Source organism: Puma concolor, chromosome A1 (genome assembly GCF_028749965.1).
Source record: "Puma concolor isolate L17-30 chromosome A1, mPumCon1.1.hap2, whole genome shotgun sequence".
NCBI lineage: Eukaryota > Metazoa > Chordata > Mammalia > Carnivora > Felidae > Puma > Puma concolor.
The window spans coordinates 36,892,849-36,907,874 of record NC_141667.1 but is presented as its reverse complement, the minus strand read 5'-3'; the positions used below and the strand labels follow the sequence as shown (position 1 = coordinate 36,907,874).

The 15,026-nt window shown below is 35.6% G+C and overlaps 1 long non-coding RNA gene across 1 annotated transcript in view; it reads right to left on the bottom strand.

Moving 5' to 3' along the window:
- LOC147584107 (uncharacterized) overlaps positions 1-13,383 on the bottom strand; it is a 52,748-nt gene extending 39,365 nt beyond the window's left edge. The window contains exons 1-2 of the long non-coding RNA XR_015255158.1: positions 13,303-13,383; positions 4,084-4,145 (exon numbers count right to left, since the gene is read on the bottom strand). This is a non-coding gene — a long non-coding RNA (uncharacterized LOC147584107). The remainder of the gene's footprint in view (positions 1-4,083; positions 4,146-13,302) is intronic.
- Positions 13,384-15,026: the final 1,643 nt, after the last annotated feature.

Sequence of the window (15,026 nt, the reverse complement as noted above, 5' to 3'; positions counted from 1 at the left end):
GGTTGTTCACATGATACAATAAGGGTTATCCAGCTTATATTAGGAAGCACTAGGGACTAAACAAAAGACTTCTTGCTAAAGACATATGCTCTTATTTTAATCTGTGTATCTAAAGACATTGAAAGTTAAATACAGGGTCACCTGGGTGGCTCCATCCATTAATCATTGGACTCTTGATTTTGGCTCAGGTCTTGATCTCAGTTTGTGAGATGGAATCCCATGATGGGCTCCGTGCTGTTAGCATAGAGCCTACTTGGGATTCTCTCTCTCTCCCTCTCTCTCTCTCTGCCCCTCCCCTGCATAATCTCTCAAAGTAAATAAACTCAAAAAAACTTCAACAAAGGCAATCCAATATAAAATGGGATATTATATATATCTATATATATTTATAATATATACATATTATACATATACATACATATATATGAATGGTAATAGATCATGTCCAAGTGAGGTTAATCCCAAGAATGTAAGGTTGCCCCCCCACATACACACTCTCTCCCTCTCCAACTTCAGTGTTATTTGATGATTGACTCTTATTCTACAAATATTGCCTTGTGTGGGAGGTACCCCTTCGACATTCTTTTCCAGCTTCCTACACTTCTCTACTCATTACAGCAATTATTATGTTCTTTTAGAGTTACTTTGGCCATTAGATTATTAGTTGTTGGAAGCTGGGGCTATGTATTACATATCTCTGAATTCTTAAAATCTGTCATACTTCGTTGTTTAAAACATATCTGTTGGATCGAACAGCCCTAGAGGGGCACTCATACAGGCCCTAACTCCAAAATTGCCCCTACTTTCCTATTGTTAAAATTCCTTATTAAAGCTTCTGTCTTTGGGGGAAATAGTCTGTCCTTTATTAATATGCAAATATTTCTAACTACTTAACACATTTCAGGCTTTTGTCAACTATTTACACCTTAGTGTTAATTGGTTTATCCCAGTCTTTCTGCTGTTGTAGTTTGCTGCCAGCAGGATTTAATAAGGGAAATATGCATATGGAGCAGAAGTGTGTGCGTGTGCGTGTGTGTGTGTGTGTGTGTGTGTGAGTTTGAAAAGAAAGAAGAGATGGAGGGTGGAGGGGAAAGAAAAGAGAAAGGAGAAAGAGTCTAAATTTATTAAGTGCCTGAAGGGAAGATCATTGATGAAATTTAGCGCTGCAGAGGTTTGCCCAGAACCAGAGGGGATAGTGAAATTCCGGGAAGAATCATGATTGTGCACCTGGGGCAACAAATAATTGGGAGTCCTTGGACAATATCCTTTAAATATTTGTTCAACTCTATTAAGATGGAATAATAATACAAGGGAATATTATGCAGGCTTAAAAAAGGAGATCCTGCCATTTGAGACAACATGGATGAACCTGGAGGACATTATACCAAGTGAAATAAGCCAGACACAGAAAAAAAAAAACACTAAATGATCTCATTTATATGCAGAATCTAAAAAAGTCAAGCACATAGAAAAGAGTAAAGTGGTGATGACCAGGGGCTGGGAGGTGGGAGAAATAGGGAGATGTTGGCCAAAGAGTACCAAGTTGCAGTTGTGTAGGATAAAAAAACCTAGAGATCTCATATATAGTAGAATGACTATAGTTAATAATATTGTATGGAATATTGGAAATTTGCTAGGAGGTTCTCACCACACACACACACACACACACACACACACACGTAATTATGTGAGGAGATGGATATATTTATTAGCTTGACTATAGTAATCACTTCACTAGGTATATGTGTATCAAATCATCGTGTGGTGTAGCTTAAATATGTGTCATTTTTACTAAAAAAATTAAAGACTTGCAAGATTACCTGTTAATTAAAATTGAAAACAAAGATATATTTGCCTCTTACCTACTTCCACTAGTAAAAATAGAATTAACGTACTGTCAAAAAAATCTGCAAGACATTTCTCACTTTGCTATTCACTTTTTGATGTTTTTGCTAGTTGGTCCCTGTATGTGAGGGTGTCTGTGTATGTAACTTTCTTAATCAAACTTCTTTTAAGGCATATTGAAAGGTATATACTGTGGATGGTAAAGCCCTCTTTTCTGGTAAGTAGATTTATACCATGCAGTACATTTTGTTTTAGAATTCCGTTGGTTATAATTCTACATAAGAGTCACATAATGATACAGTTGCATTAAATCCATTCTATAGAATCCTGGTTTGATTACAGGGCTTTGGTTCTAGAGTCTTGCATTCGAATTCCACCTCCATTTTTTTCCTCTCTGTGTGTCACTGAATAATTTACATAACCTTTAAACCTCAGTTCTATTTCTATTTTTAAAGTAAACTTTAAACTTTAGAACAGTTTTAGATTTACAGAATTATTGTGAAGATAATATAGAGACTTCTCATATACCCCATACCCTGTTTTCTCAATTATTAAAATTACATTAGTATTGTACAATTGCCATAGTGAACAATGAACTGATGCATTGTTATTAACCAAACTCCATACTTCACTTGAATTTCCTTAGTTTTTACCTAATGCCATTTTTCTGTTTCAGAATCCCATCCAGGATACCACATCGTATTGAATACTCCTATTTCCTTAGGCTCCTGTACACTGTGACAGTTTTACAGATTTCCTTGTTTTTGATGACCTTGACAGTTTGTTTTTTGTTTTGGGGGGGGTGGGGAGAGTGCAGGTGGAGGAGATGGGCAGAGGGAGAGAGAATCTTAAGCAGTTTCCCTGGTTGGCACGGAGCCCAACATGGGGCTCAATCCCAGGACTATGAGATTATGACCTGAGCCAAAATCAAGAGTTGAACACTCAACTGACTGAGCCATCCAGGTGCCCCTGACCTTACTAGTTTTGAGGCAAACATGTTTGGTATTTTGTAGACTGTTCCTTAATTTGAATTTTTCTGAATTTTTTTTTTTCATGGCCGGAATAGGATAATGTGTTTTTGAGAGGAAGACCACAAAATTAAAGTGCCATTCTCATCATATTATCCTATCAAGGGTACATACTCTCAATATGATGATCAGTTAAATTTCATCAAAATTTTAAAAAATGGTGAAAAAGTCTTTTAAGAGGAAAAAATATAAACTACAGACTTGGAGAAAATGTTTATAAAGGACTGATATCAAGAATACATAGAGAACTCTCAATGCTCAACAGCAAACAAACAAATAAAAAAAAATCCAATTCAAAAATGGGATAAAGGCAACAAGACACTTCTCACCAAAAAAGAAAAGACAAATAAGTACATAAAAAGATGTTCCACAAAATGCAAATTGAGACCACAATGAATGATCACTACATAGCTGTAATAATAAGAGCAACAACAACAAATAGTGACAATACTAAATACTTGTGAGGATGCAGAAAAACTACACTCCTTATATGTTGCTAAAGGGTATGCACAGTGATCCAGCCACTCTGGAAATTAGTGTGGCAGTTTATTACAATAATAAACATACATTTACCGTAAAACTCAGCAGTCACACTCTTGGGCGTTTAGCTAATAAAAATTAAAACTTTCATCATCAAAATAACCTGTGCATGATTCTTCATAGTAGCTTATTTGTCAAAGACAAACTAGGAAACAACCAAAATGTACTACAAAAGGTGACTGATTAAACAAACCATAAGCCATCAACGCCATGGAATAGTACTCAGCAACAAAAAAGGAACACATTATTCATACATGCCCTGAACTCTAACTCATATCTTGAAAAGTCTAAATTAAAAAATGAGCTTACTGAAATCTCTGAATGAAGACAAATACTTGTACTGGAGAAACTCTAGATTCAATATTTTCTCAGTACTGAGGATGCACTACTATTTCCCAAAGACCAAAGATGACTCTCACAGAAAAATATGCAGGCACTTTAAACCTTGACTGATAGTAGTGAAAGTGGGACGTAACACCAGTATATAGGTTGAAGTACTGACTTCCCAGGTACTAAAGAAAAAATATAATTAATCAGCTAGATGAAAATTGTTGGGCCACATCTTGGGAAGCACAGTCAAGTGGTCCTGGAGGAAGGTTTCTAGTGAGGCAATAAAAACATGTGTTCTCTCCCAAACCCATCAAGTCCAGAAAACACCAATGCAAATTACCTTGGTATCAATTAAGAAAGACATTATTTGTCCCTTACACCTTTCCTTCTTCTGCTTCATTCCTGGAAAAACCAGAGACAGTTTCTTAAGTGGAGAATAATATAACTAGAAAAAATAAAGAAACTGATTATATCCCATTTCCTAAACCTAAGGCAGATATTTTAATTCCTAAATACTTCATTGTGTATTTCCTAAAAACAAGAACATTCTTTTGCATGAAAGTACAATAATCAAAATCAGGAAATCACATTGATACAATATTATCTAATTTACAGACTTTTTAAAAAATTTCACCAATTATCTCATTAATGTCTTTTATAGAAAAATAATATATATCATACATAAAATATATCTTATTATTTATATAATAAATTATCAATAAAGTAGATAATAAAGTATATAATTATAATGTAATAAATTCTAGAAAATGTGTAATATTTATGTATTTATTATATAATAAATAATAATTTATATAATAAAGTTATTTATATAATTTATATATAATTATATATAATGTGTGTGTGTGTGTGTGTGTGTGTGTGTGTGTGTGTGTATATATATATATATATATATATATATTACTGGTCCAATATTCAATCTAGAATCACAAATAACATTTATATGTCATGTATTTTTAGATGTCTTTAATCTGGAAAACTTCGGCAAATCTTTCATGAGCCTACATGGCCTTAAAATACGTGGTGAGTTCAGGGAAGTCTGCATGTAGAATATTTCTTAATTGTGATGGAGTATTTGTGTTGAAGTTTCCATATGAATAGATTCAGGGTCTGTATTTTTTGCAGGACTCTTGCAAAAGTGATGTTATGTCTTTCTTGTTGCATGATATCTGGAGGCACGTGATATTAAGTTGGTTCATTACTGGTTAAGTTTGATCATTTTAGATTATGTCTACCAGATTTGTTCACTATAAGGTTCTCATAACTCTTTGTAATTGATACATATTTTGTGGAATCTTTGTGACTCGGTAAATATCTTCTTTCTCATCATAAGTTCATCCACTATAGTTCACCTACATAATTGCTACCTAAACAAATTTATTCTACTAATATCTGTGAAATGGTGATTTTGTAATTCTATCATTTCTTCTATGTTCATTGAAATTCTACTATAAGAGATTTTTCTTTCTTCCCATTTATTCCTTTTATTCATTTATATTGGCATGAACCCTTGATCTAAATTTGTTTTATGGGCTATAATATGCTAATACTATTATTTTTTTGATGCCTAAATTCTCCCAGATTTGGTCAGTGGCAGCCATTTCATGGTAGCTCCAATGTTGTTTCCCCACCATTCCTAGAGCCCTTCTTTTTCTTCCTGGCTCTAAGCTGATCTTTGTATGTTCTTTGCACTAGTTCACAAATCAGCCATTTATATGAGACCTTAGGTTGCTTTTATCAGAGAATGGTATTTAGAAACCAAGATCTGGGTAACAGGTGTGATCACTGCAACTGCAGTGTCTTGCTTCTAAATCCAGTCACAGACAATGCTATGAAATACACACACACAGGGGCGCCTGGGTGGCGCAGTCGGTTGGGCGTCCGACTTCAGCCAGGTCACGATCTCGCGGTCCGTGAGTTCGGGCTCTGGGCTGGTGGCTCAGAGCCTGGAGCCTGTTTCCGATTCTGTGTCTCCCTCTCTCTCTGCCCCTCCCCCGTTCATGCTCTGTCTCTCTCTGTCCCAAAAATAAATAAACGTTGAAAAAAAAAAAAACACACACACACACACCCTTATATCTACTTTTGTATCCACCTATTTATCTTTAATTAATTAATTAATTTAGTTAGTTATTTTATTGTATTTAATTTTTTTTTTTTAATTTTTTTTTTCAACGTTTTTAATTTTATTTTTGGGACAGAGAGAGACAGAGCATGAACGGGGGAGGGGCAGAGAGAGAGGGAGACACAGAATTGGAAATAGGCTCCAGGCTCCGAGCCATCAGCCCAGAGCCTGACGCGGGGCTCGAACTCACGGACCGCAAGATTGTGACCTAGCTGAAGTCGGACGCTTAACCGACTGCGCCACCCAGGTGCCCCTATATGTTTTTAATCTCTAACAGTAATAAGTCTGATCCTCATAAAGGATACATTTATATATTTGCTTATCTCAGAATGAATATAAAATAATTTAGAATTTCCAATATATATCACCACAGAAAACAAACTTACTAAATAGAATCCAGTATTTGTTTACAATATCTTTTAGCCTTAAGGTATATAGTCAACATACTATTTTTGAAGTTACTTGGATTAACACCCCCTCCTTTGTGGTCTTGTTATTTATTTTAAGTACAGGTTAGCTTATTCATTATAGCTTTTCATTTTGATGTGTTTCCTAACCTAGCTAATTGCATTTTTTATTGTTTTTTTGTTTTGAGTATGTGAAAAATATAACATGATTTTAAAAACTGAAGCTGTATAAAAGAGAATACACAGAGAAGTATCCCTTCCCCTTTCCTTTGTATCCTGTTCCCATCCTTCATTGTTTCCACCTCTTTCCTACCCACTCTGTATGCACAACATATCATTCATTTCTGATTTATCTTTCCTGTGTTTTTGCACAATGATCAGAGATATTTATATATTTGTTATAATCCTATTTTTCTGACACAAAACAGTTCATTATAGATACTTTTTGCCTTTTTAAAAATATTTTTGCTTAAAAATATATTGCGGAAGCTATTTCCTACTCGTTTATAGAAATATAACATCATTTTTTTTTAAACAGCTGCACAGTATTTTCTTGTGTGGATGAAGTTACTAAACCATACTCTTATAGACAGAAGTTTGCATTGTTCTTAATATTTTCCAGAAGATTTAATTTTAATAAAGTTGAGAATTCTGCTTATTATACTAAAATGGACAAAATAATTATTGAAATAAATAAAATTCTCCTTATGACTAAGAGTGACTTGAAAATTTCTTTTGGTCTATAAAAGCGAATACACAAGAAATGGATCTTATTCAAGAGTTAATCTAGGAGCTGGGGAAAGTAGGAAACAGTGGGTTTGGATGATTGTAGGAGGAAAGTAAAATGTAGTTTTCATCATTGTGCAATATGTTTATTACACACAATTCTTCATTTCATCAATATCATAAGTAATTCCAAATAAAACATCTGAATATTTTAGCTCTATACTCTGTTTATATGTGTATTCTTAATTAAGTGTTAAGTATCAAAAGAACTAAAAGAAGATAAGGCATACACCTGGATAATAGGAAGAATAGAAATTATTGTTGTTTGAGAAAAAAAGTAAAACAGTCTATATCCAAGTAAAATTACATGTGTATATATAGCACACACATGGAGACAGGCAGAGAGAGACAGAGACAGTTAGACAGAATATATAGATATTATGTACTACACATTATATATTTTATATATTATATGTTACATTATATATTATATTTCATACATATATATACCTCTACAAACTACTAAAGTAGAGTAAAAAAACCCATTAATTGAAAGTAACCCCAATTGATTACCCATTTGACTAGATTGAAAAAGCCTCTCCTTCGTTAAAGGGATGTTAAAGTAAGAGGAAGCTTGTAAGATGGGGTGATCCCATAAACAGATGAAGACAGGGCAAGGCCTCTACTCTGAAAAAGTGTCCTCCATTTGGTATCAGAAGTCTACGCTCAGTATATAGTAAACACGGATTCATTTGCAAGTAGTGGAACATATAACACAAAACAGATTAAACAAAATAAGTAATTTATTGGCTCAGAAAACAGGTCAGAAGTCTAATTTCAGAAAAGTCTTTATCCAACTGATTAACTATGTCTCCATGAACCAGATTCTTTTATGTCCCTTTACTTTGCTGTCAATTACATCTTTTTTTTTTTTTTTCATCAAGATGTTTGCAAGAAACATCCAAGAAGCAAGCCTGACTTGACTACCTATATTGCTATTTTTGCTTGGTCAACTCCAGTAGAAGACCGTGCATCCCCTATGCTAACCATCAAGCAATAGCCTTGTGCTTCACTTTGGGACGACTTGGATTACATTTCCACTGAATCAAATCGTATAGCCGGATGACTGAACACACTTGTTGTCTTAAACCTATTTGAAATGTCTATTGCTAGAGCTTGAGATACTATCGATCAATCGATTTCAAACCACAGGCTGCTATTCAGTGGGCCGAAACAATGTTGCAACCCACTGGATGTTGCTGACTAGATGTTGCAAAAACTTCAACAATATATGGAACACCTGGTAATCACTTCGTTGGCCCCATTATATCTATTTGAAAACAGGGGAATGGTGGAGGTACTCAGTGCAGCTTCACAGATTATTTCCATACTTTCATTTTAGAATTCCATGAGTAGTATATCTTTTCCTTAACTGGAGATGCTCAGGCTTCCAACTACTATAGGTCTCTTATCTTTTGAGTCAAAATTTAAAAACAATGCTTTAGGTCCTTTTTCTAACCCATATATTTTTCTTATAATCTTTCATTGAATAGAAAGGTGAGTGCGGGGAGAAAAGGTTATAGAGATGTTCTCATGCTTCTCCTTTATTTCTAAGACTCCAAGAAATTGGAGATAAATTATCTGTCACAAAGAAATTTTGGTAATAAGTTTAACATGTTTTAAGAGATTTAACATGTTTTAAGAGATTTAACATATTTTAAGTTAGAACTAAATATGATCCTTTCCATTATGGCAAGAAAAGAAAAATGGAAAAGATGTCACTGGCTACATAATAAAACATTTCCAAGTAGTTTCAACTTTTCTATTTTTTTTTAGGACATGTTATATGACTTTGTAGAGTTGGGACATTGTCTGCAGAAATGAAATCATTTAATTTGACACTTTTTGTTTTTAATTTCTTCTTGGTAATTGTGTATGCTGTGCCTTAAAAAAAACAAAAAACAGAACTAGAAGAACTGCTAAATGTTATACCTATCTGCCAAGAGACGAGAAGTCTCATTTTTGGGAAAATAGACAATCACATTAAGGTAGCTTGATAAAAATGAAAATTAATTATTTGTAAGCCTTAAGGGGAATCATTAGTCTAAATAAGAATGCTGAAAGAACCCACTACATGAAGAGAAAGGAGGCTTTTTTCCCGTCACACTAATGCAGAAACTAAACACAGATACAATGATCATGGTATATTTGTTTCCACTGCATTGTTTGAATTAATGTCTCCAAGGAATAGACCATCAAGTTAAATCAGCATTAAGAACGTTTTCATGAATTTCAAAGTCTCAAATTAGCATTAACTATTTGTTATTCAGAATGCAATCTTCAAAACTACCTTAATGAAATTATCTTTGTTTTTAGAGGATATTCCTTATTATTTGTTCAGTGTTTTGAACGCAGCAAAAGCTCCTCAAAGAGAAAAATCATGGAGATGAATTTGCTAATTAAATTCCTTAAAAGGAAATCAAAAGAACAGATACTGTAATTGCATCCTGAATTAATGAGTAGTCTTCTTGGGGTTCAGTCATCTTTAAGATTACGGGCAGAGACAAAGGACCTCAATTCCTGTTAGGCAACAGGCATAATTGTGTTAAATAAGATGAACAGGTCCAAGGAATCTTAAGGCCCATATGGAACTCACAACCATAATGGGAAGACAGAGCCTCTGGAGTGGGTTAGGTCAAAGGGAAAGAGTCAGAAGCCTTTGGAAGGACGGGCAAGGCCATGACTGTCCTGACAGCTCTATTTTATTCCTCCCCATAGAGACTGTACTAATGACAGACAGGGTAGACAATGTTTAGACAACAGTGTAAATTTCTGGCTAGATGGTAGTACTATGTGCAATGTCTACACATTTCCTTTGAATAGCAGAAGACTATTATCCTGTAAGGGTCTGAAACAATAAGTTATTTGGTGACATACTCTAGAATTTTTCCTCCCTCTCTCCTCATCTCCACATGGCAGAATCAAGAATTTGGATAGAGCTCTACTACTTGTAATTCTACAGGATAGGGATGACCCAGAGAAACACTGTTTTATTACTGGGGATGTTTTTGTGATCTCAATATGCTCATGACCAATGGCCTAAAGGATATATGTGTAGTAACTACAAATATCCTTTTATATTTTTTGATATATTTTTATAAATAAATGGAGAAATCAATCAATATATACAGAACCTGATACAATGATTATCATTATACCATGTATATATCATGCAATTTTCAGATATTAATATGAAGAATGGAATTTTTTAAATTAAAATTTTCCGGGGCGCCTGGGTGGCGCAGTCGGTTAAGCGTCCGACTTCAGCCAGGTCACGATCTCATGGTCCGGGAGTTCGAGCCCCGCGTCAGGCTCTGGGCTGATGGCTCAGAGCCTGGAGCCTGTTTCCGATTCTGTGGCTCCCTCTCTCTCTGCCCCTCCCCCGTTCATGCTCTGTCTCTCTCTGTCCAAAAATAAATAAAATGTTGAAAAAAAAATTTAAAAAAAAAAAAAAAAATTAAAATTTTCCTCCTAAATAAATAGAAAAAATTTATCACCTGAATTTTTAAGAACCTTGAAACATTAGATTTTGTTCTTAAATAATGTTAAAGACATCCATAGAGCCCTTACTTGTGACGGGCAAATGCCTGGGTTTCTTGTCATGCAGCCAATTGGCTTCTGTGCTGGATTCTCCAGCTTATTCAACCTCCAGTTCCATTTTGCCTGCCGTAACTTCAGCACAGAAATAAGGAAAGGGCTTGGAGAAGAAGGTGAAGGTAGAGATTGTAAGCAAAGATTTAGGAGTGAAAGATTCTGTACAACTCTAAAAGCAGGTGAAGGGAAGAGATAGATTGAACAAACATTCCTTTCTACCACCAGCTGGAAGCATCTTTCACTCCTGACATCAAGAAGCTAATTATTGAACTCAACCTCTCAGGTATGCCAAGCTGAACGCTGTTGGGATGTTGCTTTAAGCAGATAGCAGAAGACCTCTTATTTCCTCATTCTCTAGGTTTCCATTCTGGTTACTTATCTCCCTGTATGGATAGTTTTCCAATCTCTCAGATCAGGTAGTACAGGCTTAAATATATAGTATTCTAACAAGGAGCTCTGACTGAATCTAGGTTAAGCAAGATCAGGGGTTATTCGTTTTATGAAAATATATGTAATGCCTAAACTAAGTGAACAGATGTATTCAACATGACCTCATTTTCAAGATAACCTAACATTTTGTATTTTTATAGAAAAGTCTTGGAATAGTGAATGGGAGCCAAACCAAAGGTATAAGAGCATGAAGAGGAAGATAACTTGCACAAGAAAGATTAGAAGGAGAACAACCTCAGAGGTATCTGACAGTGGTGTGAAGCCAGAAATTTTGAAGAATAATTGACACATAGGCTTGTGGAAGTTAACAGCCTACATTTCTGGAGTCCACCACCCAGATTTGGATCCACCATCTTCATGCTTTGAATTTCTCATAAGAAATGGGGCCCACATTCTTCACTACCTATTTTCAAAGTTTTTATGACAATTGCAAGGGCAATCATTAGTAAGTGCTAATTGTCTTATCAAAAAATTCTTATTAATAAAGTATAACCAGTGAGAGGGAAGGTCTCTGGTAACTTATTACAAGAATCTTTTCTTTACTCTGATCTGTTCAACATATTCATTAACAACTTGGGCAAGAATTTGACTTATCACATGTGTGAGTACCTTGTATCTAGGTAAGATAGAAACTATATTAGATAAAGGGGTCAGCAGTAATAAAATAACTTGGCACCTGGAGATTTAAGGCAACCTAACAAGTCGAAATTTAGTATTTATAAAGATGATATGGGGCGCCTGGGTGGCTCAGTCGGTTAAGCCTCCGACTTCAGCTCAGGTCAAGATCTCACGGTCCGTGAGTTCGAGCCCCGCGTTGGGCTCTGGGCTGATGGCTCAGAGCCTGGAGCCTGCTTCTGATTCTGTGTCTCCCTCTCTCTCTGCCCCTCCCCCGTTCATGCTCTGTCTCTCTCTGTCTCAAAAATAAATAAAAACGTTAAAAAAATTTTAAAAAAAGATGATAAGGCCTTAATTTACTTGAAAAACTAATTGCTTAAGCACAACCTTAGTGGGAGCAGGGGACATAATTTAGTCCAGTAGGTGAAAACCAAATGTAAGGCTTTAAGTCAACTGGAACCTTTCCAGAAAGCAGCATGGTAAGCTAAGTATTAGAAAAATCATTATTTTAGGCTACACAATGGATTTCCCCTTTCTAAACAAAAACACCATAGCTCTTCACTCAGGTTTGGGTGCCCAGATAAGCTGTTCCTCACTTAAAGGAGAATGTTAGGATGAGGAAAGGAATGGATAATGTGGCTGGGGTCAAGGTGGAGGAAAGGGAAATGCTAAACCAAAAGAAGAGAAGACAGAGTGAACTCAAAAAAAAAAAAAAAAAAAAGGAGAATTATCTTCAAATATCTAAGTAGCCTACCTGTCATTTAGAGAAGAATTAGTTGTAAACTTGATAGTTTGAACCTGAACCACCAGAAGGAATTGAATAGAAAACACACTTGAATCACTCTGGAAGAATTGTATTGCTTTCTAATGTCAAGTTTTTAAATAATAAAATCCATGAATATTTATAGCAGAAATTATGAAAAATCAAGAAAGGTGGAAAGAAAAAAAATTGCACATAATCCCACAGATGTGGAAACATTGTCCCCTGCAAACAGCTGAAGAAAAGCTACTTGTTATAATTTATCTCACTGTTAGGAGTGAGATTATTTCTGATATCCAGTTTTCTCATTGAATTTGCAAACAACTGAGAAAGTATATGAAAGCAATCAGAAAACTCAACAAAAATGAAAGGGCAATGTGGGGGTGCCCACATTAAGTGGGACCACCCTTATCGGCCTGTTTTGAGATGTGGTCTGCTTTGTCGGCTGAGGATTATTTGTTCCTGTGGATCATGAAATATGCAAGTACTGTCTGTCAATCTTACCAAAGGAATAAAAACTATAATTTTGTATTCTCTGAAGATCAGTCAATAATCTTATATAAAATATATCCTGTATAAAACAGCTTATAATTTAGAACAGAACGCAGTTATTCAGTTGTTAAGGGCCTATTTCTTTTCTGTTTTTCCTTGGTCTGAAATAAAGATTATGATTACGTAAGTGAGGTGCCTCCTGGCTAAGCATTAACCGAAACTATGTCACTTAAAGATCTCATTGCTTCAGTTCACTGTATCCACTCCTAACCCTGCTAATTTGCTAATTGGGTATGATTTCTGCCAGTAACTCACCAGAATCCTTACGCAGGCAAAGTTAATAAGTCACTTCATAGGTGCTGAACTGCAGTTTTGGTTGCCTTTTACATGCTTAACAGACTCTGTTTTCTTTGTGACATCATTTGGAATCATTGGAGAAGAGGTTTCCTGTTTTTTGTCATTTTACACCCATTATCTTGTTCCATTGCTATCTTGACATGTTCCCTTCTCACAGCTTTGATTCAGGAGCTTGAGATAATAAATGAATTTAGGCTGTGTTTGGAAGAGACTAGAAATTCTCAAGAATGAGTGTCCTCTGTAATTTACACAGCTTCGTTCTGCCCCCCCATTTGGCTCTGCAGGCTGGCCAGGGCTGGGATCCTCTGACAGGCATCATTATTTCTTCCCCAAGCAGAGTTTACATTCCCTTCTTGGGCAGGAGAGGTGACCCTTGTGCCAAATATTGCTACCCAGCAATTAGAGCCATTGCTAACACATTCTCTGAAAGCTCAGACAGGAATATAGTTAAGCCATGCATAACTTTGCTCATCACAGCCTCAGGAATAATTCCTGGAGACTGGAGAGGGATCTCACTCCATTCTGTACAGCAGTCTATGTCACCTTAGCTGTATCCCTTTCTCTGGTCAGCCATTCTAAAATAAATTCTCGTGGGGTGCCTGGGTGGCTCAGTCAATGAAGCCTTGGACTCCTGATTTTGGCTCAGGTTGTGATGTCATGGTTCATGAATTCGAGCCCCACATTGAGCTCTGTGCTGGTAGATTTTCTTTCTCTCTCTCTCTCTCTCTCTGTCTCTCTGCCCCTCCCCTACCTGTGCGTTTGTGTGCACACTCTCTTTCAAAATAAATAAATAAACTTTAAATAAGTAAATAAAAAATAAATAAAATAAAATCTCCATCACACTCTATCCCATTATGCTGCTCTCATTTTCTTTGCATTTTCACCATCTGACCGATTATACTGCATTTTGTTATTTAGCTATTTCTTGTTTCCATTTGCCCCACCCCCTCCCCTTGGAATGTAAGCTGCCTAAGAACAAGGACTTTGTTTCTGTCTAGCACTGCAACCAGTGCCTAAAACAGTGTCCAGAACATCATAGATTTTCAAGAAAACTTGTCGAATAAGTGATCAATGACTTTGCGGGAGTGGTTTATAGAAACAGCTGAAGAATATGGTGGTTTGCTTTATCATATACACTTGCTTTCTCGGCCCCAGCATAAGCACACATGTAATATACACACACAGAAATCAAGGGTGGCTTGTATGGTCATCCTGTCTTATTAAAAAAAAAATATGTATTCAGTAAATATTTGTTGATTGAGCAAATGCATTAATGAAAGCATGAGTTTGACAACTAAAGGTTGTTTAAAAATATTTTTCTAATTGGAGCACTGAAAGGATAGCCCAGGAAGAAAAGAAGAGAAGAATTGAATGAACAGGACATCCTTTCATACCTTCTTGCCTAACTGGAAAGACGTTATGAGGACGACACTGAGCTTTCCCCTCTAACTGGTAATAGAGAAGGAGAAAACCCTAGGTGACCAAAATAAAATATGAAATGAATGTGTCCCATTGAATGATAAATAAATTGAAATTCAATAAACAAGTTAGAAAAAAGATATCTAATTTGCTCCCCGTTTTACTGGAGAAACAACTTTAACTCTTCGGTCACAAGTGTTGACAGTATTCTCATCAAAAAGGCCCAACTGAAGGGAACAGTAAGGCCTGCCAGAGTGTCTTCC